This window comes from Falco biarmicus, chromosome 9, assembly GCF_023638135.1.
Source record: "Falco biarmicus isolate bFalBia1 chromosome 9, bFalBia1.pri, whole genome shotgun sequence".
Lineage (NCBI taxonomy): Eukaryota > Metazoa > Chordata > Aves > Falconiformes > Falconidae > Falco > Falco biarmicus.
In genome coordinates, this window is record NC_079296.1 from 33,353,445 (window position 1) to 33,380,804 (window position 27,360).

The 27,360-nt window shown below is 45.2% G+C and overlaps 1 long non-coding RNA gene across 1 annotated transcript; it reads right to left on the reverse strand.

The window, feature by feature from the left end:
* Positions 1-568: 568 nt before the first annotated feature.
* LOC130155481 (uncharacterized) lies at positions 569-23,956 on the reverse strand. Its single transcript, XR_008824088.1, has 3 exons — positions 21,159-23,956; positions 19,571-19,668; positions 569-9,300 (listed from the first exon to the last, which is right to left on the reverse strand). It is a non-coding gene; the product is annotated as an uncharacterized LOC130155481 (long non-coding RNA).
* Between the last annotated feature and the right edge of the window lie 3,404 nt (positions 23,957-27,360).

Here is a 27,360-nt window from a genome sequence, read left to right on the forward strand (position 1 = left end):
ATCCTGCAATATTTTCTTTCTGAAGCCCTGAGGCACAGTGGGAAACACGCACTGCAGGATCCCTTGAGGCTGTTGCCTGTAGTGGTGGGTACCTTGACTGCTCATTATGGAGAAATCAAGACCTTGTTTCCCAGCCACTGTCCTGGCTCTGATCACTGATTCTCTTGGGTTTGCTCCAAAACTGGGGAGTGGGATCCCTCTCACTCACTGGGATCCCAGGGAGTGGAAGGGATTAGGGTGCATCTGGTGGAAACCTGCCTGCCAGGCTGTCTGGGAAACCACACATTGCCCCAGCACAAGATCTGTTGACCTCCCTCACCAGATTTAATTCCAAATGGACATTCCTAAAAAGTACATGGTCACCCATGACAGCATTCCAGTGATGTGGGCTACCCCACCATGTCCCCATAACTGCAATGAGATCATGGCCCTGCCACCGCACACTGTTCTCTCATTCTTCCTGTGTATTCCCCGTGCTGCGTGCGTGGGTGTACAGGCACTTCAGAGCACACAGGTTTCCCAGGAGGGCTGCAAGAGGATCCACCATGGCCACGCACACCCTTGAGGTGGCTGGCCTTCTGTACCCATCTTGGGAGGCAGCAAGGGAACATGCATCGCTGCTCTGGTTGGCCTGGCTTATTCCCCAGTTGGATGTGATGGTGTGAGCATTGCCACCTTGGACCCCAACCCACACCAAGTCCTTCAGTTTAAAGCCCATCCCACCAAGCTGTCCAGCCTGCTGCCAAAGATTCCCTTGCTGCTTCTAGACAGATGGGTCCCATCCCACCCTAACAGGGTCTAGTCAAAGAATGTCCCAATGTCATAGAAGCCAAACTCCTCCCGATGGCACCAGCTGTGAAGCCAGAAGTTGATGGGCATTATACATCTATTTCTGGCTGCACCCTTTCCTCTTACTGGTAAAATGGAAGAAAAAAATAACTGGGGCATCAAAATTTCTCACTTGTAACCCCACAGCTTTATAGTCTTCCTTGATTTCTGCCCAGGTTCCTCCAGGACAGGACTATCACTTTTTCCCATCTCCCACCAACAAATACATGTCCTTATTTACTACTCCTCTTCCTTGGGGAAGAAGTCAAGGTAGAGGACAAAAAAGCAATTATTGAGTCAAAAGAGGATTGCACTTAGAATTTTGAGCCCTCTCACTCTACCTTGTCCCATCTTTGCCAGACTATGCCTCGTGCCCCAGATACTCTGCCTCTTCTTTCCTTGTATGAGTCAGATTAGAAAAGAGATGCTCTGGTACTATGGAAAAGTCTTGGTGGTGCTTGAGTAGTGACTAAGACCACAGCATCTATCGTCAGTAATTAAAGACCACTTGTCTCTACAGTGCAGCACTGAGATTGTTTTGTTGAGTCTTAGTATCAGCCATGAGCAAGCCAGTATGTCTAAAACAAGGACTTGCATAAAACTGGAATGAAACTTGCATTAAGTTAGGGGAAAAAAGAGCAGCAAGGTCTTATTTTTAAGTCATCTGCTTAGTACTTTTTGTGGGTTCAAAGGGGTCAAAGGTGCAAGATACTTCAATAGCATTACACAACTTCCGATTCGTTAGCATGGGGCTGAGTAATTCCGAAACCCTCACCTCTGAAGTGGAGCCAAATGACAGCAAGTGAATCACCCAGACCGAGACCCTTTTCTGCTGGCAAAATAACTGTGAACACATTGCAAATTGCACACATTTCTTTGCTTATTCAGCATTTTGGTGCAAGCGCCTTTTGTCTTGTCAGTATTGCTTACCAGTTCAGTTCATGAATGATTGTATTGTGAGATATCCTGTAATTCTTTTACTCAAAACCGAGTAACACAGATTTTCTGAAACAGAATGCATTTTTACACTTCCACAGAAGTTTGGGGGGGTTATTTTTCTTTTTCTTTCCTTCAGTCTCTGAACTCTGGGCTTCATCATTAAATGTTTAGCTTGAATCAGGATGTAAAGCAGAAATCACTCATTCATGATGCCTTGCTCATTACATCCGTCTTCACAAGGGAACGTCTCTTTGATTTCCTGTGTCAGAAGAACACGAAAATGGCTGTATTGGTGCAAATCCACTAATCCCAGGACCCTGTCCTGAACATTGGCCAGAAACCTGGGAAAAGGCTAAGAATAAGAAAAACAGGCAGGGAAATTTCACCTGGGTGCTCCACAGCTTCTGGTACTTTGCTGCTCAGGGATTTTATGAAATAGGTCATTTTGGAAGCAATCGGTACCCTTGAACGAATTCCTTATAGGTGAACTTGTTCATCGCTCTTTTAAACTCACAAAATTTCCTCACATCCCCAAAACCATGCACCAGGGGACCCTGCAGGGGAAACATGTCCTGAGAGCAACACCTGCCTCTTGCCCAAGCTGAACCTGCCTCCAGCTGAAGCTAATGCCATCTGATACACTCTGATATTTTATAGCAGGAAAGGTCATGTACAGTCCCTTGTACAGAAGCTGTTCCAGATCTTTCATCCTCCCCAAAGTTTTCCCAGCTCTGTTGTATCCCTTCTGAGATGGGAAGACTAAAACTGCACCTGGTATACAAGACACAGAGCATAGCGGATTTGCGTTGCAGCATTGTGATGCTCTCTTTTCCTTTCCTGCTCATTCCTTATGGCCTTCCGGCTTTTTTTGATGCTCCTGAGCAATGGACTGGTCCTTTCATGGGACCATCCATCAAAATGTTTGGATCTCATTCTAGCGTGCTCATCATCAGCCAGAATCCATCACCACATACGTGGCATTTGGGTTATTTTTCCTTTGCATCCAGTTAGTCAGCCTGCAGTTCTTCACTGTTGTCCCTCAGCTTTACCATTCTGCAAAACAGCATCATCAGCAAAATTCCTCTTTTCCCGGTTGCTAACAAATGCGTTGGAAAACCTGGATTTCAGTAATGTGGGGTTTCCCATGCTGCAGCTTGTGCCGGTGCCTTTCTGGCTCTTGCTGTGCTCCTCTGGGCAGAGTCTGGCCCCAAATACCAAATCTCTCTAGAAATACCTGCATCTTCACGGACACCAGGGGCTACTGGTGCTCCTGGGCATGGCATGGTCTTTCCATACCTGGGTGTGGAGGTGGAGGTGGGGATGACGGCACCTCCAGCTGTCTTTCAAACATTGCCTGAATCCTGGGGAATGAGCCTAGAGCTCCAAAAATCTGCAGTGACAAGGAAATGATGTGGTCTGCCTCTTCACAGAGGCAGCAAGCCAGGGTTTTACCCTAGTTAATGAGCTAAAATGCAAATAAGGTAAATATTCTCATTTGTGTAGGATGCCTTCTATTTTACATCGGGGGCAGTTTGGTCTCCATCCCCCAGACATCCCTCTCCCTTGTTGAGACTAAAATAATGAAGGCAGCATCAATCTGGAAAGATTAAGCCAGTATTTTATAGCTAGTGTGCTGAAGCAGATATATCCTTGTATCCAATATCGGACAGTGAGACATCTGTGGTAGCGTCTCTGAGTTTAACCACTCTATTATTGTGTATTTCTGGAAGCGTGCCTGGGAAGATGCTGAAGTTCAGCAAATGGAAACTGAAATCCTAGTACTTTTTCATGTATTAGCCACTGCTTCACGCTCAAGGAAAGGCGTTTTTGTAGAAAGCCTGTGTGAAAACCCAAGAAAAAGCAAACGCAACACAGGAAAAACTTGTTCAGCTTGAGCTCTGCTCAAAATTTTTGAGGTTCCAGGAGGCCCTGACTTCTCCAGTGGCTTCATCACAGGTTCACCTGCCTTCTCTGGCAGGACGTCTGCCAGCCACGTGTACCAGCCCAGGAAACCCTCTTCCCTCTGGTGGGGCTCCCATTCATTTTGCGACATCCTCTTTCCCCAGCCAGAAAGTTCTGCCTCCTGTCCCACCTGCCCTGCCGCGGGGGCTTGGACAGCTGGAGGAAGAGGAAGGATTCAGCCCGGCTGCTCCTACTTCAAAAGGCCGTTACAGGGATTTCTTAATTAACCTGACACCCCACTTAAAAAATGTAAAACAACGTGAAAGAGCCAAGGCTGTTCCATGATGAGGGACAGCTAGTTTGCGTAAGATATTGTTTCTTTTTCACATACGGACATACGGGTTGCATTAACATTTTGGCACATGGCAAGAAGTAGCTGAACATTTCTTTCTCCTGTCTCCTTCTACCAGTGCTGATGTTGAAGATTATTTCTATGGGTCTTCTGGTTTGGATGGGGACTAGGCATAGTTCTAATAAGGCAAGTTAGAGACCTTGGGCCAGTGTGCTCAAGGATGTGAATTTTATGCTCCCTTGCTGCCACGGGAGCACCCACCTGGGGACTGCTGGCCTGCCTGGGAGTTTAGTCATGGGGATGTGCTGGGATTGCCAGCCCCAGGAGGGAGGGAGCATCTGGAAATGGGCACAACACTGCAGCAGGACCTGACTTGTCTTCAGCCTGCAGATTGGACCACCTCGTCAGGACAGTTTAATTACTTTTTTCCAAATAACGTCACTTACCCTGATGCTTATGGTATTTATAAATGAGCTCTAATTCAATGATAACCACAGATCCCTACAGTGGACACCGCTGTATGAAATTACTTAAAGAGAAGAGAGCATGCTCTGAAATATCAGCTTAAATAAATCTGTGAAGTTACTTTAAAAAAAAAAAAATTAAAAAATTGCAGAAGCTGTTGTATCTGTCCAGAAATTCTGATCTTGTGGCAGATGTGGCCTGGGTCTCAGATGAGAATTTACACATGCTTTCTTACCAACAGATTTTTTCCATCCTGCAGAGGAACTCCATCACCTAGGTCATGTATCAGAACAATTCAAGCATGACCATACCACAGTTCAAGGTATAGAAGCTTCATGCAAGGACCAATACTAGGTAAAATAAATTTAGAAAATGCATACAAGAATACTTTTTTAAATTTTAAAATGTAATTAAATTCACATCTGAAAAAAGAGGGAAAAGAGTTAATCTTATTTACTTCTGGACTTTTGAGGCTCTATGGTTTGACCTGGCAAGTCTTTGCAGCCAGCAGAAAGAGATATTCCATAAGCAGGATCCAAAAGGCTTTTATGTTTTACCCATTTTGTCACCTTATCAAACAACACAGGCTGTAAGTTGCAATTTAAAAGGAAGATGTTTCCAAGATGTCTGAAGGTGGGAAGGATCAAGTGGAATTTATTGTTCCTGTATCTCCCAACACTTGTTAATTCTCATCTTCTGCTTTTTCAAATACTGTTTAAAAAAACCAAAACCACCACACACACAAAACCCCAAAACCCAAACCAAACTTCCCCAAACCTTTCCATATCTCTATGATCCAGCATCCCAGCTGGTCCCATGCCATTGTCCTTAAGCATTACAGTACAGCAAAGCCTGGCTACATGGATGGGTGGGAGGATGCTCCTGCCCAGGAGGTAGCAGCTGACCCCTAGCCACATGGAGCTCACCTTGCCTGCCTACCTGCAAAAGAAGTCCATCCAGTGCTGTGCCTAAGGATGAGGGAAGAACAGCTTGGGTCTGGAGAACTCTTCCCCTGTGCTGGAGCAACTGTGTCCTATGCCATCTTTCATTTGGACTGGTTTCCACCCAGGTCTCCCTGAATAGAAGCTGCAGCAAAAGTCCTCACTGCAATATACCTTTTGTGAGCAGCAAGAGCTTAGTTTATAGCCCCAGCCTGTGTGTCCTTCTGTTTGTCTCTTGAGGAAAGTTTCTAGGAGAATTGCAAATGAGTGTAAATAAAGTAAATTATCTTTGAAGACATGTAGAATGAATAGTCTTATTCTTCAGCCTGCTCAACAAAACATTTCATAGGGAGTACAACACAAGATGTGAATCTCTCAATCAAAGAAGAGAATAGAATTTGCTGAAGAACAAACTGATTGAGGAACAGAAAGGATCTAAACTGGTATTAGTTTACTTAAGACTAAACAGAAAACCTCCCCTTGCATCAGTAATATATCTTCCAAAGCTTGTATAGAAGCCATACAGGAATAAAAAATTATTAAGACAGTAACATAACAAGATTGCTGTGTCAATCTACACTAGGAAGATCATGACTGTGCATCTTATATTTCCACTCCATCTCCCTGCGTCATGGGAATGGATGCATTCATACCTGCATGATGTTTTCAAACAAGCACTAAAGCTTTGGGGGAAATCGCCCAGAGAAAGTCACTGCTCAGCATGGAGGACCATGCAGCAGAGCACCCCTCAACAGGGGAGGAGAGGACCTGCAACCACAGAGATGGCTTTGTTGCCTTCACTCTACCCAGCAAGTGGGAGGAGAGGGGCTGACTGCAGCCGTTACCGACAGAGCAAGGGGAAAGACTCCAGCCTTGCCTGGCTGTGCACAAGGATGCCCAGGTGAGATCGCCCATGAGGCATCTCTTTGGCAAGACTTCCTTGCTTTTTAAGTGTGATGTACGGGGCCGCCATGAAATTTTGTGATGCAAAGCCTAAACAACACTTCAACCTTCATGCTATTTAGCATGGCCCTTATTGCATAACAAACTAGAGACAGGCATAATGCATGACCGACATATGTCAATGGGGGAAGGGGATATAGAAAAGTTTCTGGCACAGATGCTCAGCTGCTATGCATTGACATAAAACTATTGATTCCCCTTGAGCCCTGAAGAGTCACGCAGAGTGGTCCTTTATCCTCCTACACACAACTGCTTGGTTTTTGTTCTTTCAACAAGACTTTTTTTTTTTTTTCACAAAATGAAAACAGAATTGGACCCACAACATTTGAATATCAATGAGAGGAGTACAGACATTACTTCCATGCAGAGAAACGTTCTTTAACACTTGTTTTAATGTCAAGGATCCCCCTGGCAGGTAGAAGTTCCATCCACCGGAGCCCAGAGGAAGGCACTAATTTAGAAATTAGTAGTTTTGCTTCTATTGTGCCATTATCCCACCACTGTATTTCTTGAATTTCATCAGCTGAGGGTCTGCATCACACCTTGGGTTGTCTGCAATGCTTTGCAAGTTGTGGTTTGTTCTGTTCCTGTGCTAATGGGGCTGAAAAGAGCAGAACCTCCCCATAGCTGCCTCTCTCTCTCTCTGTGAAAACTATTTCTTTAATCACACTGATTATCAAAATCGAGGTCATGACGCAGGTATGTTTGAGAAACTGTTTTGTGTGATCAGGGGTGGGGAAAATGAAAAATCAGGGCTTGCTGGATCAGCAAGCTGTGACCTTGCCTCCAAGGTGCGTGAGCCACAGAAAGAAATTAGGTCTATCGCACAACGTTAAGCAGAAGAGTGCTCTATTTAGGCAAAAAAAAATGACTATGCAAAACTAAAACAATGAGTAATGGAAACTAAACTTCAGCTTTTGGGGTTCCCATACTTCATAAAATACATATGTGGGGGTCTCGCAAGTCTGCGAGAATGAAGAAATTCTTTCCACCACCTGCTGCTTATCATAGAAGATTTTCCACATCAGTTGTTAATACACACCTGGAAGTCAGCAGGCTCAAGTCCAGTTTCCCCAGAAGACTGTGGAAACTGGTGGAAGTCTCCCAGCTGCCTCCCGGCTGCCCCACTGGCGCTGCAGAAGCCGATGCTATTTTGCAGCCTGACACTATCAGTGGTGGGTTTTTTTCAAGTTTAGAGATGGATCTTGCAGATTGGACCTCTCATTGGTTTACTCTGCAGTCCATACATCCGATGTCAGTACCTATTTTCTTCCCTTTGGTTTTCTTCAGCTGATGCTAAACAGGGCTCTGACTCATTAAAACAAGAACCCCCTTGGCTTACAGTCATGTAGCCTTCCTGATGGGATCTTGGGCTTCCCTGTATTCCTAGATGTGGTACCTGTGCTTTGAGACGTGCAAAGAATCAGGGCAGGCGCCCTTGTGTTGATGGGGACAGCGCCCACACTCAGTTTCTATTAGGCCTTTTTTATTGAAAAAAAATTCTACTCTGGAAACATCCAAAAAGAAACAAGACCTGTCTCTACTAAAAAAAAAAAGGATAATATTCAGCACAATTCAGATAAGCAATGTGGAAAAAAAAATTAATGTGTATTTTTAAATGGGCCACTTCCAGCAGTGAAGGGGGTGGCATAGTCTTGTCTCTGTAGGCAAAACCAGACCACCCACTTTTACTCAAAACAGCAGAAGACATGCAACATGAGTAAAACATCAGTGGCATCTTTCTGTTGATGCATGCAGCAAGAAGAGGGCAAAAATGACAGAGAAGATGGGAACTGATCATGGCCCTTGCTGGCTGGGCTGATGCACCTTGCTCTGCAATGATGGAGAAGTACAAAACAGGAGGTTGATTATCTCATGACATAAGTTATCTGTATCCATAGCAGTCACACCAGTCAGTCACTCAGATACCTTGGACCTGACCTAATAGTAGATGCTGAGAGACAGTGAAGTTTGGCAACCCCCAGGTCACAGGTTTAAGAGAACCCTGGTTCCTGCCGTTAGTCTCTTTCCCTCTGTGCAATAAGGCCTTTCCTTTGGAAAACAAAAGTGCCCTTCTTAGCTGACAGCAGTGGCATCTCCAGTTGCAGCTTCAATCCAGTTTTGCAGGTAAAGCCTCAGTGCCCCAGCAAGACAAATCAGCTAGGCATGGACCTCCAGGATCTTCTTCCACCCTGAGGGGGAAGGGAGAGTCAATACAGACCCACCAACAAGTTTCACCCTTTCATACCTGTGCTTTTGCTTCTCTCCTGTCACCAAAGTGACACATGCTGTCCTGTGATTCCTAGAGCAGGTGAAACATGAGATGACATCTGTAGACCTGGACACGTGTCCACATGCCTGATGCAGTGAGCTTCACTCCAGCCAGCAGAGCTGATGTTAATGTTGACGACATCTCCAGCTGTTTGTCTGGTTTTATTCTTCTGTCAGTCACTTTCAATAAAAAGCTGAGCCTTTTTTCTCTCTTACAGAATCTGCGAACGCCTCATACGGTCAAGAAACTGAGATTCTTCATAACCATAAACACTATGTATAATTTTTGCTTGTTATAACTCTGTCCAGATGCCGGTACTCTGTGTGCCCGTGGAAATTAGGCACTCTCCTCTTTCCAGCCTCTCCAAGTACCTCAGCACTCTGACTCACAATGAAGGGGAAGAAAAGAATGCAAAGCAACTGCTTACAACTCATAGTATTTTATTTGTCCTGGTTCTGGTGAAAGGGAAACAGAGCTTTGATACTGAAAACAACAGAGGTCTAATAATGATGTCAAAGTGTTATTTTTCCTTGAATGACACTGAGATCTTTCTGCTCCTCCTCCTCCTCCTCCTCCTCTCAGCAAGCAGCAGTCTCTGCACTTTGTCCAAGCTACAGTTGTCCCATGTGGGAGGAGCCCTGAAAGCCAAACAAGTGAAGGTAGAAAAAAAGCCCAAAGATAAAGGCTTCTTTGGAAACAAAAGAAGCTTTTCTCTAGATTTCATCTCTTAATATTTTGCAAGAGCTAAAACCACAAAAGGCAGGTTGGTTTCAGCAAGGGTGTGCCCACAAGTAGCCCAAACACATACAGTTCTGAAAGTATAGGTATTCCCACCAGCACCTCTCCACTGCTGTCAGGAAGAAGTGAGCCTACCCTACACGCACAAAAAGGGTCTCAAAGTTTAGCCCTAGCAGACAGCTTGTGCTCTGCTGGCAAAACTCTGGCACCCAGCCCTTTCCTTCAGGCTAGGGCTAGCTTCAAAACTGGCATCACACCAACAGTGGGGAAGAGCTCCAGGTGCAAGCCCTCATCCCCGAGCCTGCACATACAGCTGGACTCCAAGGGGATTGCCTGATCTGTTGCGGTTGCCTAACCCACATGGTAAGTATCCGCTGGATGAGGGACAGGAGAGTCTGGTCTTTCCCTGAGTTCAGGGGTGATTGCTTATGGTGATACAGAGTCAAACTTACAGCCGTGCTCTGAGGAAGCTTTAGGAAGGTATAAAGGATCACTTTTCATGCACTGAAGTCAAAGCACACAAGGAGAGGAGCAGGAAGAAACCCCATTGGGAAAAGATGGTTGGAGGAAGGGCAAGGAGATGTTCTAATTTTTCCCCAACCAAAAAAAAGTCTTCTTGTGTCTATCAAGTTGAGTGCCTTCTTCCCACTACCCCTCCACCAAATCTTTCTACAAACTGGATGTTTGGCAGGATAAACAAGCTGTAAATGCAATTAATGGCAAAGACAACTGATATTCAGAGAACCAAATGCCAGCTGGTTCACTTCTGCCAGGGAAAGCAAACAGAGGTCGCTGTGTTTGGGATGTGAATGTTTCAGCAGTTGAGGTCTTTAGCTTATGCCTTTTTCAGAGCACCATGTGAAATGCTTCCACCGTGACTTTAAGATCCAGTACTCCTGATAGCACTGAAATTCTTCCTTCCAACCCAGAGTATTTAGTGTCAGGATCTCAACCACACTCACTTTGACTGAAGGCCACTTCCAGTCCTTTCTCCTGTACTTCAGTATCTCCTCCCCAGAAAATTGGAGACACCAGTGTGAAGGCCCCAGGAACGCGAGAGCACATGGAAATTCCTCACAGACGTCCAAGTGACTTGGACATCTGCTGGGAAGCAGAAAAGCAAGTTACAACAGCAGGTCTCAAACTCACAGTCTGTTCCTTCCTCTCTTTACTACCACCTCAGGCTTACTTACAGAGTAAATATGGAGCAAGGAACTCTCTCAGACTAAATTTTAGTCAAATGAAAGGAACTAGCCTGTGGGAGCTGATAGCATAGCATGCCATGCTTCCAAAGAAAGAGAAGTCAATGGCCATTCGACTGAAGCACAGGTCAGCATCTTCTCTGCTCTTCAAAAGAAAGAAACAAGTTTTGAGACCTCACACTAGAGAGAGTTTTTGAGATCTCACCAGCTAGAAACCATACACTGGACGTGGTACAGGGACAAAACCGCAGGCCTGAAGAATTCTGTCACTCTCACTGCCTTGGACGTGTCCTAGGATGTCAGACTGTGGCTCCTAAGTTTGACAAGGCCCTAGAAGAGCTCATACTCAACTGTTGCTTGTGTGTTTGGGGCGTTTTGGTTTTATTTTTAGCCTTTCGGGCAGGATAGAGGCAGTACCTGGAGCCCAGCCAAACACAAGTATATGACTCCATGATTCAAACCAGCTTACAACTTGAGAAGGAACAGTTGAACACCAGTTCTCCATTCAGGGAGCCCCAAACAAAGGAGAGGGCCAGGGGCTGCTCAGAGGTAAGTGAAGCACCTGTAAGGACATGCTTAAATCAGAAAGAGAGGAAAGCAGGCAGATCCAGCAGCAATCACCAGCTGCGACTCACGAAGCACGGCACCCAACATTGTGTCTGTTGTGCAGAGCAAAGGGTGCAATCAAAAGGGGTTTCTGAGAACCACAAATCAGAAGCCAAGCAAGAACTACCCAGTTTCAAAACATGATGTCTTTCTACACAGCAAAATTAGCTGAAATGCCACCTAGACAGGCAGAAACCACAATTATCTGGAAGTGCTTGAAATCTTACTTGCGATAAACAGTAAATTTGAGAGACAACACTGAGTTTCTGTGCAGCTAACCACATTTAGCATGGCTGGCAAGCATCAAAGCTCAGGTATGTGCAAATGAGATACCAGCCTGAGAGCTCACCGCAGCTGGTGCAGGGGCTATTGCTGAAACAGTACAGAGAGTTTTGCACAACTATAACCAGAAGCCTACCCTGCCCATGGGATGAAAAAGGTTTCACCTCCTGAGCTGTAGGCAGCACAGGCTCCATTGCAGGAAGGGGAAATTCTCCTCTGCTTCCAAGAAAAATCAAGCAACCAAATGCACATGCACCTCATAGATGTCTTTTTGCTGGTAGGCCTGGAACTGGTAAATGGTGGCATAATGAAATGTATATCTTTGCATTAGGTGAGTCCTATATTTATTCTGTGGAGCAGAAATGGAGGTGGCGGACAGATTGCTGAAGATAATCTTCTACCAAACTACTTAGGGCTTGGAGCAGCCGACCCACAAGCTGATGAGAGGGAGCTGGGATTGCTGGTATGGCCATGGGAAGTCTGGGGAGGTTTGAGAATAGCCCCGACCATGGCACAGGCAGGAATAGAGAAGAGGCACCCAGGCAGGGGAGCAAGGTCCCCAGGGAGGTGTGGGGGAATCCTCATTACCCTTGCATGAGCTTTGCTGCATGCACTGTCAAGCTAAAAAGCCAAACTGAAGTTTGATTTTTTGCCCTTATATTTCAGGAAAGCAGTACTGTTGACCTGGAGATCTCTTTGCTAAGCTTTTCTCAACAACAAGAGGGTGTTTTCCCAGACTCAGCTTTTCCACTGTTTCTATGGTCTTTTATACCCACACGATGGACATCAAGATTCTGCCCTTCTTTACTCGTCTTCCATATGTTTGCTCTTGAGTGTGCAAAACCTGACATTACAAGCGACTTTGCAGACCTCCACCTGTGCATGCTCTCACTGGGTGATTATTCAGCACCCGCCGTGACAGACAGCCCCCTCTCTAGGTCTTACGTACATGGAAGGACTGTGCTCAGTGGTGTGCTAAGGGGCGCAAGTACATATATTTTGTCTCTTGACATATTGGTACCTAGACTAACTTCTTCTTGGCTACCTAAAAATTACATGTGCAGGTATTCATACAACATAAGCAAAACGTAACATGATTTCCAAATGGCACTGTTGTCTCATTCTACCAGGTAGGGACCCAGATTCTCTAATTATAGTACCCTTTTGCTTCATGCAAAGGTCACATGGACTGTAAGTCACATCTGTTGTATCACTGTGTTGTCAACTGTGAGTCACTTTGAGTGTAGACTAGAACCAGTCCAATGCTAGACACAACCTCCATGGAAATACTAGATGTACTAAACTAAATGTACTAGAAAAGTGAGATGCCAGGCTGGGAAGCTTGAAGAAGTTCACCACCAAAATATGAAGCCCATATGATCCTCCCCAAATGAGGGATCCTCCCCAAAAGCACAAATGAGTGTGCTTTTCCTCTACTAGTAATGCCTGAGTTAAGGCAAGGGTGGGCTCTGCTTTCCTGCAGAGAGCAACTCCCTCAGGAAAAAAGCAGGTGCTGTGTGGTCTTTACTCCAGACATCCCAAACTATGAGCTGCTCATCCTTAGTCACACGGTGTAACTTTTATTGGCACAAATCCCTAGTGCCTGCGCTATGCTACTAATTCATCAGCTCCAGTAAACTTCCCAAGCATCAGCACTCTGTTGATAGGGAATTTTGGATCAGAGAGTCCAAATCTAGAAATTAAATGAAGGTTGAAAAACAAACTACATCTCTGGATACAATACAGGTTAGTGCACAAGGGGAATTTGGCACTGCCATGGAGTTATTCAGTTCTTAGCATGTGTGTTCATTTGTCAAGCTGTGTTTGCTGATGGAAGCTTGTGGGTCCATCCCTTACTTTCAGGTCCCAAACTTCCAAATATTTGATAACACAGATATTTGAAAGGCAGTACTCGTGGTTTGCTTTTTCCTCCCATTCCTTTTGGTTTTTTTAAACAAGAATTCTCTAAATAAATAAGATGCATTTATCTTTGAGAACCACCACTTGCTACCAAAAAGGAAAAAAAAAAATGGTCAGGAAAGCACTCAATGCTTTTTCTCTGTGACCTCCACTGAGACCTGCAAACAAGCCCCTCCTGCTTTGGGGTCCGCTCACCTCTAGTCACAAGATCAGTTTGCAGGGTTGGTATCCATGTCTCTGAAGAAAATTCAGATGGCAGAAAGATCTGTGCAACATGACTGTGGCAACAGAGGCTTTCCCAGTAAAGTCAGCGTGCATTTCCCTTGCTGATTTCAGCCACACTAGGGTGTCTCCCAAAACCTTTCCTCTGAGCATGCTAATTTAAGGGGTGCTGGTGGCAGGCCTCTTGATCAGGTTAGGAAGCAAATTTTGTGAAGAAGCACTGGGTCTGCTTCGCAAAAGAAAAATGTTGTCCCTGACGTTTATGTTTTTGCCAGTGACAGTATATGCCATTGCAGAAATGGAACACAAGGTATGGGAGGAGGCCAAGAAGAAGGAACCTGGCTCTGGCATCCAAAGAGAAAGGGATTCCCCAGAGAGAGGGTGATGCTTCAGGAAGGCTGCTTGTGCATTTTGCACTCTGGCATCTTTGAGGGAAAAGCACAGAAAGTTGTAGGTTTAACCAACACAGGACCACAAGAGAACAGGCAACTAAGCCAACTCAAGAATGCCTACAGACACTTCTCTACCGAGCCAGGAGACCAGGAAGATCAAATCACATTCACATCCACCAAGTTAGAGTTTGACTTCCAAGGAGACCCAACAGGAGACACCTTGAAGGAAGTTCTTCACAGCAGCTCTTCTCCCAGCCCTGCCAAGTGTGAGATCTGGGCATGGAGCAGAAACCTTCTGTGCTGATTTTCCTGCTCATTATCCCAGGCTCCATCTCCAACAGCTCCTCAAAGTTTTCTCCAAACCTGGGCACATTTCTATCTGCCTGCCACCCTTCTCACTGAAGAAGAGATTCCCAGAAAGACGCAGAAGAACAAAACAATTGCTGCAGCTCAAACCTGTACCCTTATCATGCCTTCAGCAGCAGTCACTAACAGGTACTTATTACTGAAGAATATTGTAAGCATGTAGCTATGCATCCATAGAAAGCTCTACTGGGCTCCAGCTCACCAAATTAGCTCAGCTCAGCTCACTGAATTAGAGGCGGTATCAATATAATTAGTGGTTTTCCATGCAGGCTTTTCTTCCATGAATGTATTCCCAGCAGATCTGTCTTCAGTGGTTGCATCCTCTCTCTTCTTGAGCCCATGGGAACTGTCAGCACCTTCAGCTTCTTCTGGCAGAGAGTTCCATAGATCTACTCCAAGCACCAACCGTGTGGGCGATGCCCAATACTGGACACAGTATCCAGATACAACCTCCCGGGCACTGAATAGAGGGGAAAACAACATCCTTGAATCCCCTGCCCCTGCAGCACCTAGGGTAACCCGGGATGTGATTCACCTTCTTTGCAGTGAGAGCACACCTTAAGCCACATTCAGTGCAGCATCCCCTAAGTCCCTTCCAGGAGAGCTGCTCAGCCAGTTGGTTTCCAGCCTGGATCTATGCAATGGGGTTTTCCCACCCCCAGTGCAGGATTCTGCACGTCTCACTGCTGAGCTTCAGGAAGTTTCTGTTGGCCGAATCCCCACGTTTCTCAAGGTCCCTCTGGACTGACGCTCTGCTCTTCAGCACGTCAGCCACTCCCCTTAGTTCTGCATTGTCCACAAAGTTGCTGAGGGTGCACTCTGTCCAAGGGCATGCGTGGGAGGTAGGGGGAAAAGGCACAGGGAACAAGGGCGGGCCAGGGAATATTCAACAGCAAAATTTTACAGCAGAAAAATGAGAAGTCTGGGTAATGTTCCCCAATGTGGTTGAAAGGGAAGGAAGCAGCATCAGGCATTGCAAACTGAACAGATGAAAGCAGAGCAGTGCACAGACAGGTCTGGAGCACCAGGAAGGCTTGTAACGGGTGCTTAGGGGTCCTGCTGAGCACCCCCATCGGCAGTATATACAAGCAAAGCTACCAACTCTACGTAAACAACAGCAGACAAGACACTTGCACCAACACACTTACCCCAGAGCAGAAGGCTGTGCCATTTGAGTCATCCCTCCTGCTCTTTAAGGGTTTCAAAGGGAGAAAGTCTCACGCCAGTCTGAATTTCAGTAGTTTACACCCATGGTTCTGCCAGGTGGCATGCAACGGTGCTATACTGGAGTGGTGTCTGCAGTACACTGTGTACAAGGCTGTCAGCAGCCACAATCAGACACAGTGTACTCAAGAAAAGCTCCTGAACATTGGCCAAGCAGGATTTATTCCAAGCTCCCCATGCACCACTTGTAACCCTTCAATATACATTGCTGCTAGGAAAGGTAGCTCACTCTCTCAGAACAAAAATGGAAAGGATTAACACATGTTTTTTATCCCCCCAAAGAAACACGAGACCATTTCACCTTTGGAAAACAGGCTGTAGTCACTGGCTGCTTCCTAGAGGATTACTTGCCCAGTTTCAAGAAATCTTTTAAGGTTTTTTTTTGGTAGGGATCCCCATGCTAGCAGCAGATGTTTTGATGGGAAACTAAGCACTCCCTGAGTTTCCCAGACCCAGAGAGCCAGCATAGCAATCCTACCCCCAACACTTTCAGGAGGTAACACTTTTTCAGAAGAGGTAATGCTTGGGATGATTCTCATTTGCCTTGGGCACACCATGGCTCCCAAAAGGGGGGCTGCGAGCAACGCAGCCATGTAACGACCAGAGATCACTGCCAAGACCCTGGAGACGCAATTGGCACAGGGCATCAGATCAATGTGGCTCCTGCTCCCAAGGGGGTTTCCAGGGCTTGTTCCCTTGCTGCTTTTTCACCCACAGTTTTTATGCCACTCCAGGATGGCAGCTCCCAAGGTTAGGGTGAGGTTGGGAGCCTGATCAAAGTTTGATGGTGGGAGTGACCTTTGCAACCAGGAGTGGGGTTGCGAGTCCAGCAGCAAAACCAGGAACAGGGCAGGCAAAGAATATTTTTCCTTTTCCATAGCTTGCTCTCTGTCCCACAGCTTTTGTTGTGGGCTTTTGTTGTTGGTTGGGTTTTTTTGGTAAAGATTAGCTATTTCAAAGCATAACACAGAAGAACTTGCTGCCTGTTTAAAAGCCATCTATGCCCCACCTCAAGTGTGGAAAGCTGGAATTTAGCAGGGAAACTGAGAGAAGTTCCTGGAGTAGCTTTCTGTGAAAGATTTGGGACCTCAAAGTAACATACCAAGATTTCACAGCACATTTTGTAGCTACTTAGTTTTAATATGCCCATAAACAAACTGCTCAGGAAGACTTCTCAGCACATACTGGCCTCAATTAACTACATGTTGAGAGATGTAAGGCTTGTGAATGCGGGGAATGTCCAGGCAGAGAAACCTGGGCTTGCCAAATCTCTCTGGAAAGCACTGTGGCCGTAGTACGCAGGTATGTGTACCAAGCAAGCCTGCACCAACATCTCATGCCCACGGTCACACCAACAGGAGCAGATACAACTTGTAATTCCCATAAGCAGAAAATACCCAGAAAAGAAGCTCTAACCAATAGTCCTCAGAGATCCCAGTGGCTTGGGGGTACTTTCAACTACAAAGAAGAGAGGGTCTGAGTCTTTTCTGCCTTGGGTTTGGGGGTTTTCTGTTGTCTTTTATGTTTGCCTGTAGACCTTGCATAAACAAAAATAGAACTGTAAATTCATCAGCTGCTTTGTTCTGTGCAAGTAATTCACTCGGCTCTATTCACAGCTCAACCTCATCCTGCAGTGAAACTCACATGCTTTGGTTTGTTACGCCAGCATAGTCTAATTCCAGAGATCACAAAAATAATATTCCAAGTTTAATCCCAAAGAAAGGATTACTAGGGATCAAATCCATTATTTCACAATAAATCCCTTTTATGTCTTCTTTTTTTTTTTTCCCCCTTCAGCGATCAAAGCAAGTGGATTTCAGCTTTAAAATGCTGCTGCCATACAGCAGAAGAGATCCTTGCTCAAGGCACAGGGCTCAACAATTACTTTCATTTTTTTCACAGTATCAAAGGAGATTTATTTTTTCCCCCTTGCCAAAAATAAAGTCTGGTCTAGATTCTCAGCTGCAGCTGAGAGCACTGGGAGAAAAAGTAGCTGCAGCTCATTTTTGCAGCTTCCTAATCTTGTAGAACAATTTCAAATGTTCTCGGTTGTCCACAGCCTGCCACCGCTGTTTATTCATTTGAAAGTCTGAACCAAAAGGCCAAACTCTGGCTTCAGCAAAGGGAGATTCAGAGACCATGGAAGGTGGGGTTTTTCCTCTAAATACAAGGCTAGACTCAGCTCACGAATTCCAGGTTTTTTCTCATTTGATATTTCCATAGTTTGCCGTGCAAAGCTAAGCAGATGAATCAAGAGCCTTTAGCATCCTACCATCCAGCGATAGGACATTGCAGCTCTAATCCCTTGCATGCAAGTTTTCCATGCAACATGGACAGAGTCACCAACCACAAAATCCTAGACCTGCTGGCCTTGCTGGAAGAAATGACAATCCTAGCATGGACAAAGACAGCCACCTGCTCCCCCCGTAACACATCTTATGGAAGACACAAACAGGAACTAAACTGGTATCAGCCTTGACCACGTGCTACGTATAAAAAGTACGAACTTGACTGGGTAAAACAGATTGTGCATCGTCATTACTGTGAAGTCAGACTCTTTATGGTTTTCTGCTAACAGGACCATATTTTTAGTCCTAATCTCAATCTGTTTGAATTAGCTCTGCTAAAGCGAACAGAATGATACAGGTCAGATCAATTATTACGAAAAATTCAATTATGATAGTGCCATATGCAGCACTATAAAAAGAATGCAGCTGTACATATGGCTGATGAAAGCAACAGCAGTTAATGGCACAAATGTCCAGACATTGTGATGTCCTTTAGTCCTTCAACGCTTTCTACATGGGCCATGCTGAGAGGACGAAAAGTGCCTACACTTGTCCTTTTTGAAAAACTGCACCAGCTTTCAAATGTCCCTCTCCACCACCATCCAAAAAGCCAAGAATCATCTTCTCATGGAGGCTGCATGGAGCACTGAGAGTTTCTTTTAGGAGGTGGAGTTGAGTTGATCTTGCTTGTGTCATGAAAATTTCCACCAAATATAAATAAATAAATAGATTGCCCAATATTTCTTAAAACAAAAGAGCTAACTTACCCTGAGGACACTTGTGGCCATGAGGTTCTAAATCCTTAAGCCTGAGCTGTCCTTCAACCATGAGCAACAGAGCACCTTGCATGGGCTAAGTCCAATGTGTGGGCTAAGTTGGATATCCATCACCATGTGCACGGTCAGGACTTGAACATCCTGAGCACACAACTTAAAAAGAATGCTGCATATGCTGGAGACTCATCCCTTTTCCCAGGAATGGGGGCAAATTTCTGCTCATGTCAGAAGCAGCACTGAAACAAAGCCTGCTGAGTAATGCATAAGTCCTGAAAAAACAAAACAAAACAAAAAATCAAAAACTTCCCATTCCATACTTTGGAGTTACAGGAACCAGGCCTCTCAAAAAAAACTGGGAAGAGGATAAAGACCTTACTATGCCCTGATAAAGAGGAGATCTGTGCCACCAGCCTTCTGGCTTCCTTTGTGCTTTCATCGTCTAGAGCACTGATCTCCAAAGTGGGATGCACAAGATGATCCACTGGGTTGCAGGAAGAAATATTAGAATTTCAGTAACATGTATGTAAAACTATATACACACACATTGGAGGTGCATGCTCAAAAATCTTTTGTAGATAGGGGTGCATGATCAAAAAAGTTTGGTGACCATTGACCCAGAGGAATCCCCAATCCAGACAGCAGTTTCAGCCCAAAAGCTCAGGAAAAGCAGCTGCAACGGCAGGGCACACAGCCACCCCTGCAAAGCTGAGGGAAGGGAAAGCAAGTGTGAGACCATCCATCACCCCCAACATAGGAGGGATAGCACAACTGGCACTCACCACAACAGTGAAACCAGCTATGCAGACCACTGTCCTGGTCATGGAGGAAACCAGCCAGGGAAACAACACCAAAATAAAACCCTAAGCCCAAGAAAAAAATGCATTTTCTTTACCTTCCATTCTCCACAGAGATGATTTTGGTGCTAGTCATAGCAGCAGAAGGTAAGCTGCTTCTAGGGAGAAATACCATGCCTTGGCATTCCCTTTCAGCCTGCAATGAAAGAGGAAGGAAGTGACCAGGACTAGAAGACAGAGCAAAAACCTCTGAGAAGTTGCCATCAACTGAACATACACACACACACACACACACACACAAAAAAGCCCTCAGTGGATTGACCAGTGTTCAAAAATATGTCCAAAGGATGCTCTTCCACGTCAAACTGCACTGGCACACTCCTCCTGCCCAGGCTTCCAGATGGTCCGTCTTTTTAGCCCTGCCTTTATTTTAAGCAGACAGCCTGAGGCACAGCAGGACATATCATTGCTTTATTTTAGACCAGAGAAAAGAAAAGTTCTCCTAGCAAAAAGAAATTATTTTTCTAAAATTAAAAGCCCCAAATTTCTCAGATTTCCTTTTATTCTTATTCTTCCCCACACAAACATACAGTTTTTAGAGACCATAGCTCAGCAGAGATTTAAAGGAGCCTCTTGAAGGTTGATAGCCCCTGTATTGCAGTCAGTGATTTACAGATATTTTTTTTTTTCCAAGCCTAAATCATGCATTCCGTGCTGGACAACTTCAAGTGCAACAGAACAGAGCCTAGATATTATAAATCTATTTCTTAAACAGTTTTCAAGGTTTTCAAAAAGGAACCTGTTAAAATGATTTCACACTCTCAGGAAAAAAAAAAAAAAAGAAAAAAAAAAAGAAGAATTTGTGTCTGCTATGGAACCAATTGACTTCAGAAAGCATATCTTAAATCTTGATAATTATGTACTGCTTAAGTGTGATACTAGAGCAGATCTTAATACAAGGGAAAAACCCAGCTTTGCATCTCCAGGGGTTTCCGGGCTGGGAACTGAACAAGATGCTTTTCCTGACGCCATGTTCTGAAAAAGGAGGGGAAAATAACCAAGAGCAGCATGCACATGCAGTGGGAATCAAAACGCTTTCTACTGTTTCTCTTTTCCTTTTTCAAAAAGCTGCTTGACAGGACATCTGCAGAAGGGAGGGAAGGATCTCCCAAAGACGCCACAGTCCAGATCCTGGCCATGCCCACGGAGTGGCCCTCTCATGCGCTAGAGCTCCAAGGCACAGCTCTCACTGCAAATACACAGCTTGAGCAGACACCCAAGAAGTTCTGTGCCCCCACAATTAAAGAAGCTGTTGGCTTAGGAACCCAGCAGCAGGCCTGTTCTCATCTGATCCTCCCTGGTGTTTGGCCCTTCGCTGAAAGCTCACCCCTGGAAGATGTTAAGGGGAGCAATCTGAGTCAATCAGAAACACAAAGCCACTCAGTCTCAAAAAAAGTGCTTGGATGCGAGTCAAACAATACAAGTTTTGAAAATTATTTTAGACTAAATTCTTCCTCAGGACATGATCTCCAAGGGCGAAAGCCTGGCTCCACTGAGGCCAAGAGCAAAGCTCCTGCAGACCTCGGCAGGACCTGGCTCCCACCCAAAGCAAACTCTTCAAGTCTCAGTCAAGCTCTTCAGCTGCAGACGTTCATTTCTATTATTTTTGTAGCCTTTTTGTCTCACCGAAGGGATCCTTCCGCAGTAGCCATCCAAAAGCCGTTGACAAGACAGAAGAAATTTAATTTGCAACTGAAAAAGAAGGGTATAAATTATTTTTGTTCTCCAATTAAAACCAGTACATCTGTGACACAGTCTCCAAGCCTGTCAGTGTCAATCTGGCCAGTGGAGGAGTCCCACACAGCTCAAACTCTTCAGGGACTGGGATTATGCTCTGTTCTATTTCTGCACAGCACCTAACCCTACAGGACCCTGCATCTGCAACGGGAGCCTTCCAGGGACCATGGTAAAAGCAATTATAAGTACAAGCATTTTGATTTTAGCCTTGTTGACTTTCCTTTTGCCAGCATTGTTTGTCATTCCCAGCAGACCAAAGGCATTTTTCCCTCATGGGGGAGAGCACTGTGACAATGATGCTGGAGCACTCGCCAGTTTTACATTTGGAACAACAGCATCAAGTAAAACATGAACTCTCAGTTTTACAAGTTTTGTAGCTTCTGATGATTTGTTTTAAAGCCTCTGCTCCTGAAAAAAAGGTAGTTAGACCAGTCTCAGTTCTTGCTGACAGAAGGAAACATCTAGTCATCATGGCTACAGGGTACGGCTCAAAAGCACTACTCTGAGCGTGTCAAAAAGCTGGAAAACAAAGAACAGCCCATGCTGGACTGATTTTGTTCTTTGAGGTAATCGTGGACCAGCCAGGTCATCACATGGCTGGCAGTGATGAACACCCATCACATACCAACTCCATGGTACTCGACCACAGGAGCAGAAGCGACCGCAGTGCCTGCCAGAGGAAAGACACTTTCTTCACCCAAGAAATCAGCAACACCTATAACCGTAACCGACATCTATTTGCTTTGTTCCTGGTGTTAAAACACCGAGAATTTTTGCCACAGGATTTTCCCCCCTGAATGCCATGGGTTCAGACCTTAACTCTCTCCTGATACCCAGAAATTTTCACCATATGCTTACGATTAAGAAACCATTCTCAGCAACCAGAAATACAATATACTTTGAAGGAAAGAAAACAAACCAGGTCTTCATTCTATCTTCTACTCTCCACACACTCTGACATTTTTATGCAACCGGAACAGGGACGCACCCTTCTCATTTCTATATGCCAAGTTGGTTAGCTGCCATGTTATTAGAGCCCACAAATCTCTGGCTTCATCCAAGGAAGGAAGTCAGGCTCCAGCAAAGGCAAGCTGCATTGAACTTGCTCAAACATGCATATTTAAAGTGCTGTCTTCTCCCACAGCCCGAAGGACGTTGCACCACCATCCAGATAAAGCCTTAGTGTAACACGCCAAAGCGGTTGCTTACGTTACAGTTCGGTCCCAGCCACTAAAGGCAGATGTGAATTTTAGACCTCAAGAAATGCAGGGCTACTTGAGCCTCTGGTAGCTCCAAAGCCTTTGCCCAGCACACAGGGAGCTCTTGAGCTTTCATGTAATTTTCTTTGCTCATGTTTTTCAAATGGACACATGGATCACCCATCAACAGCTTAGTATTGCTGAATCACATCAGAGTAGTTCCACCAATGTTGTCTTAAGCCTTTGTCTCATCTGTTGTGGCACCCATGTGACTACAACCACGCTTATGTGTCTGGGTTGGTGACAAACAGAAAATTGTGTTTGATACCAAATGTGCATCATTTTGGCATTTCTTGAACCCATCTACCCTTCCCAATTTCACTAGGGCAGGAGAATTGGCAAGCTGCACTTCTGAAACAAGATGGAAACAATACTAAAAACTACAGGAACTACAGCCAGCTCTTCTGAAGCTCTTCTGGCCCTTCAAAAGAGATACGGGCAACTGAGGGCAGGGCAAGCTCGAAGGTAGACCTACATAAGTTCCTGTAGGAAAAGCCGTAGGATAGCCTGGATGCACAAGCTTAATTTTAGTTTTGGAGAAGTTTTCATAGCAGTTTGGCACATTAAATAAAGTCTTTGGTTATATTCAAACACACATCAGGAAATGTCCAGTCATCTTGACTTTCACAAGTTTAGAAGAACTCCTGAGAATATTTTGCTGTAAGGCTAAGCTTTGTCAGAGGGAGAACTTCACAGACTTCTACATCATCCTCAAAAGAACCAGCCCTGAGAGTCATGCAAGATTCCTCCTTCCTCTCTCCCTTCACCTCAAATCAACCCCTTGTAAGAAGTCTTAAGTACCGCAGTCATCTGTGAGTCACTCACGGCACCTACGCCACACATGTAGCCACCTGAAGCAAGTACCGCTGGAGCCAAGCTTCATGCTGCATGAGGGACACAGTGTTCCCTCGGCGGCACATCTCGCTCCCTTGGCAGCTGCTGTAAAGGCTGTTCTTTCTGCTGTGGACACCAAAGGAAGTTGGAAAACAACCCAACCTTCTATCAAACAGAAAGAAAAGGGGCGGGGGGAGGAAGTTACAAATCAATAAATATACCAAATAAATATGGAGGGTTTGTAGAGCTGATTAACTCAAAGCTTATTTCCCCCGGAGCCAGCTTCTAACACCACCCAACCACATCTAGACCAAGTTCTGAAAATTCCCATTCTTCACCCAAAAGGAAAACAGGCAGCTCCCCCTGATTTCTAAGTAACATGCTTTCCTTTCCAGCTGTTTAGGTCCTGTGCACTTTAAATGCCTTCCTCAAGCTAGCAGCAGTTCAGAAGCAGGTGATGTCTGTGGTGTACCAAACCCCAGATGCCCTGATGCACACTTGCGCAGGACCACAAAATGAGCTTGAGAAATTGTGACAGTGTGAAAATGCTAGATAGCATCAGCTAGAGTTGGGATTTCTTTGGAGGGAGCAGCCATTTTCTCCCCCCCCCCCCCCCCAAAAAAAAAAAAAAAAAAAGTTGAAAGTGTGAGAACTGGGAGAACACATGGGTTATTTATGAAACCCTCATGGTGAGAAGGACAAAAGCAGTTCATAAATCTCCACACTAGCCAGGAGACCAGCCTATCTGCAGAAATAAGGGCTCAAAAAGACCTTTGTGGTTAGAGCATGGCCACAAGCTAACGAACTCTCACAACAAAATAACTCACTGAATTCTTGTAAGAACTCCCACCCATGCTGGAAATAATTCATGCATTTTCTTAGCATGCCTATGATTTGCCTCAGGTTCTTCTGAGGATTTTTCATTACAAAATGTTGTTCCTGGAAAAATTTAGATTTATTAAAACCGAAACTTTTCACAGGAGCCTATAGGAATAAGCAGCAGTCTGGTGCTCAGAAGCCTTGTGGGAAAACACACAGACTTAAATTCCTGCTAGAATTCAGCTCATGGTTTGAACCTAGATTTTCCACCTTTGGTTTACTACCCAGATCTGGGGTATAACTCTCTTTTGCCCAGCCTGAGATCCCCCTTCTTGAGGCTTGCAGTCAATCGAAGGTATTGAGCTTGGCAAGGTAATGTGACCCGGTGGTAGAGACATTCCCTCTGAGGGATCTGCATGTTGTGAGGGCTCTCAGCACCACCAACAACCACAGAGCAGAAGTCCCCGAACTATTTTCACTGGTGATCCTGCTTCCAGTTTCACTTCAAGCTTGTGACTCCACTTCCACAATCCCTTAGGCTCTGCTATAATCTGCAAAGCGCCAGTGATCCCACCAGGCTCTGAATACTGGGCTTCCAAAAACACACTAAATTGTTTCCTCACTGGTTTTCTTGCTGGTTTATGGCATGTTTTTTCGCTGGTGATGGAGAAGGTTTACCCACCACCAGTAATTCATTCTCATCCAACCCAGGTTTTAAATTGTGTTTCTGATTTTACCACTGAACCCTTGTGCTGTTTCTCACTGTGGTATTTACTCACTGCGCAGTAAACACAACATTGCACCCTGAACATCCTAAGTGAAGATCTGACAAGACCTTATTTCCATATTTCTGGCCAGGGCACAACTTCTGTTTCAGAGCTGTTCCATTTTGTGGTTTCAAGTAAGGTCCTTCAGCATACTACATACGCAGGCAACATTCACGCTGTTCTCCAAGCACAGTACTGGTATTGAACCATCAATCTTGTATTATTGCAAATTTTGGACCACAATTTGTCACAATTCAGTGTTCAGAGGTCATTCTAGAACATCACATGGTTTTCTAAAGATGAGGCAATGACAGCGTGTGTGACTGTACGGTAGATGCAAGTCTGCTTGTAGCGTTGCAGGATTTTGTTACAGCAGCTTTGCTTATTGAAGTGAAGGACTTTTGCAAGTCTGTGCTGCTCTTTGGGGAAAGCTGTGTCTGTACAACTATTAAATACAGAAGCCAGTAAAGTCCATGTAACTTTCTCATCACTGCACACATTTCAACACCTCACTAGATCACAAGCTCAACCCATCTCACCTCATATCTTTATATGCATCTATTCTTTTGAGATTGCAATCAACCAAAAAACAATTAATCACATGCTCTAAATAACACATAGGTATGTTTAATCTGGAAATAATTCTTCTCTTCCAGTATGCAAGAACTGTAACTATCTCAAAATGAGTTAGGTCCATAGTGGAACATCTGCTCTGCTCCCTGGATTAGAGAGGATTCTGTAGGAAACCACACTGTCAGCCTTATAGCAGATGGCAACAGCATCATTCAAATTGCCTCTTTCTCCTTATGCTTCCCAACACAATGCAACAGCAGTTCTCCTTAAGAACAATTGATGCTCCCCATGCTAACTCTAGAGCAGAAGTTGTCCGGCCTGGTGGGTCTCTGTAGCTCCCACAGTGCGTTCATGCCGCCCTACACAACAGGGCATTTCTTCTTTCCCTAAATCCACAGGCGAGTAATACCTTCCCCTACAACTTGCTAGTCCCATTTGGATGGGCAATAGCAACTTCCAGCTTGGGACCCCCAAGACAGACTTTGGCAACCTCCCCGTCAGCAGGAGTCCGCTCCTGCCAAAGGACCAGGGCAGTCATGGCATTTTCTAGCCAAGCAGTGAAGCGGGACAAAGGTCCCCCATCCTTGGTCTCTGATGACCCGTGCCAAGGCTGACATCTGTGGCCACCTTTCCCCCTTCTCCGTGGACAGCCTGAGGTCTCTCCAGGTGAGCATCTGCCCGACCGGCTGCTTGTGCTTCTGTGGCTGTTCTCCGTCTTGACCAAGAGGTGGAAGCAGAGCCCCCTTACCCTCCAGCGTACAGGGCTTGCACCGAAACCCCAGGTTTATTACCTCAAAATTAGGATCTCCCTGCTTATATGCAATTACGAGTGATGTCTGTCTCGAGTCAGAATGCTCGGACAAGATTGTTCACGTCCTGCTGTCTGCATAGGAAGTGCTGAGGGTTTTCCCTTAGTGCTGGGGCACATGATCCTCCAACAAATCAAAAAATAAGCAGTTCAGCACCATCGGCGCAGTCTTCATCTTGCTCAGCTGGTTGCGTGCGAGGAGATCACTTATGCAAAACGCCTAACTTGGCCCTGGTGCAGAGCCCAGGCTCGAGATCCTGCAGCATGAGGAGCTGGGAGAGCAGGAAGCAATGCTGGGAGCAGGGGGACTAGATCACTGCATAGGGAGTAGGTCCTTGGGATTAGATCCCTGCTCCTGCACAGAAGCAAGGGCAGGTATGCCCTGGAAAACACTAGCTGCCAATTAAAAATCAAACCCAGCAATGCTTTTACAGGATGCAACACATGTTCCTTCTTTAATTGCATCCTTCAAACAATGAAACCCTTGTACTGAAATTATGGGTACATGGCAAGATTATTCCCTGAGTATTGTTAAAAATATAGAGCTAATATTATTTTTTTTTTCAATATGGCATGCAATAGGTGATCTTGAGATGAGCACTTGGCTGTCATGGGTATTTATCCATGGCATTTAGACAATGCTGATTGCCCAGATCAAACAAGTGAATTCAAGAATCAAAACTGAAGCAGACCTGGCTTCTTGTCATTTCTTTACGTTTTTGCTTGAAGTGCTTTGTTTGCCCACCCCCCCCCAAAAAAAACCCCAGCCAATTCCCACGCTATACAGAGCTGTTTTTCAGAGCTTTTATCACCTGTCAGAGGAAGAACGTGGGTCTGTTTTACTCAGCCTAGGAATTAACAGCACACTATTACTATAGATCTGCACGCACAGCAGAGGCTGCAAAGCACAATTTAAACAAAAAAGAAAAAAGCGCCAAACTTACCACTAAACATTCAAGTTGCAAAAGTTTCAGTTATGCAAGTGCACATTTCCTGGGTGTGAACATCTGACACACAGTAAATTAGGTGGA